Below are 2,457 nucleotides of genomic sequence, written 5' to 3'. Positions count from 1 at the left end.
CATTATGTATCAGAAAATGTAATAAAAATTGTTTAGCCATTTATTGGAAAAAAGAATGGGCTGCAACTACAGGGTTGTGGACCAAATTGTGACTAAGAGAAAATTCTTAATTTTTTGATACTAATACATGTACTTATGTTGTGTAGAAAGTTTGAGCAGATTCTGATCAAATTATATTTTTACGAATTTTTTAAGTTACTCAAAAATCAGACCAAGTCCCTGTACTACCAAATTTCATTAAAATTGTCTAAGAGAGAATTGCCTTTTAAAATTTCTTCTGATACATAATTATACATGTATTTATTAATTTTGAACTAATTTAGATTTTCAATGAATTTTAAATCTAGTTGTTACACCTACATTATGTATGTATAAACTTTATGTAAATTTTGACCTTTTATTTCTTCAAATTGTTACATTTGTTACATAGATCTACATATGTTTTTTTATGTTATGAGGTGCCTCACTCAAATCAATAACGTATAGATTCTAATTTATGAGAAATCATGCACCAATGTTTATGCATCTTGTTTATGCTTACAGCATATGCTTGTGTAAATATGGTGCACTTTCATTGTGAATATAAACATGTGAAGTTTTTATTGATTGATTTATTGATGTTTAATGAGCTTTAAACAACAAAAAACAAGACTGCAAAGTCACCTATACTTTATTTTATCCATTATTATTTATTATTATTATTTTTATTATTAGTTTCAATATTTTGTTACTAGTTATTATCTCTCTGTTATTAGTATTATTTTTAAAACTACAAGCAATACAAATGCGCATCAATTTACATGTACCATGCACATTTGAACATATACTAGACTACTGTTTTTGCTTGTAGTGATAGTATTTATGTTGTTATCATCAACTGTATTACGTAATAAAATTTAGAGTAATTTTTTAGTCATTTTTTACAAAATTTTTTTCAAAAAATTCAACTTGCAATTGGCTCAAACTTGCTACATAGCATAAGGACATCTGTATGTATCAGAAAATTGGGGGTCATGTTTTAGCCATTTTTCCTTTAAAAGCATGGGATATACTTATATAGATCTATAGCATTGGGTGCTTTTCAGATTTTGGCATATTTTTTAATGGCCATAATTTGAACAATTCAAGCTGGAATTGGCTCAAACTTGCTACATAGCATAAGGGTATCTATATGTATCAGAGTCATTTTTAGCCATTTTTCAGAAAAAGCATGTGCTATTATAGTACGGTGTACTTTGGCATATTTTTTAGCTACTGAATTTCATAGTTCAATAATTGCATTTGAATGTTATCTAGATAATATTTTTAATTATTTATTTTTGATAGATCTTCTCTGTGATTGCTTACAACAATGCGTTGAAGGAATCAGTGCATGCCAAGAGATATCATTGACGATTCCAGATGCCATTGATGTCTCTCTACCTCCTTCATCCCTCCCTCCTGAGCCTACTAGATCTATTATTAAGAAAGAAGGAGAGAAGTTCTCAGAATGGAGCAAAGTGTTAGAGGATAAGCTCCAAACTGCAATTGAGTACACTAAGAGTATAAAGAGAAATGAGTTTTATTTTATCACAAGGTTAGTTTTAATTTTAAAAGTACATCATAGGTGTGGCTGGTTATGGCATATGTAGTGAATGGTAATTAACATGAGACTATCTATTTTTTATTTTTTAGCTTTGATTCTTTGCATTTATAAAACACTTACAAAGCAAAATTTCACTGAAATGCCAGGAATTTAGTACTTGGACTGCTGACATCATGCAGTAGTGAAGTTTTAATTCCATTCATGGAAAAGTATCACTCCTTACTTGAAAGAGTTTGTTATGAACATGCATTGCTACACAGGACCCTATCAAAGATGACATCTTGTCTATTGGAGATATACACCCACATATCAATAAAGGTACTATTTGTGATTGTGTGAAAGTAAATATAGAGTTGATTATTGTTTATGTATCAAAAGTTTTAGAAACTACAACATTAGTGGCCTATGTACACATAGTTTATCAATCAGTCTTGAATGTAAAAATATTTAATTTTCAATGTTTATATTAATAGAGTACATTATCAATGATCGTACACCATCAATTTTCGGACACTTGTTTTAGGAAAACTATACATTGCCATCTCATGAAACTGCAAAGTATTATAGCAATAGTTATCCTTTATTTGCGTGACAAAACTTGTAGCTCTAGCAAGAGTGCATAGAAAGTTATAAGCTCTCAAAGCGTGGTGTCCGACAATACCAATGATCGGCCAAAATTCTCAATCTTCGGACTGTCATTTCTGAACGACAGCAAAGGATAGTTTTAGAAGGTCACTATGATAACTTTGTAGGCCTGTCTTTAAACTAACTATCACCATCCGGATCTTTTTGATAGCTGTCTTTTTGACAGAGATAATGGCCACTTAAAATGTGTCACCTGATCCCTCAATATACGGACAAATTTACAAAAA

Source organism: Amphimedon queenslandica, unplaced genomic scaffold (assembly GCF_000090795.2).
Source record: "Amphimedon queenslandica unplaced genomic scaffold, v1.1 AMPQUscaffold_10770, whole genome shotgun sequence".
NCBI lineage: Eukaryota > Metazoa > Porifera > Demospongiae > Haplosclerida > Niphatidae > Amphimedon > Amphimedon queenslandica.
This window is presented reverse-complemented; position numbering follows the sequence as displayed.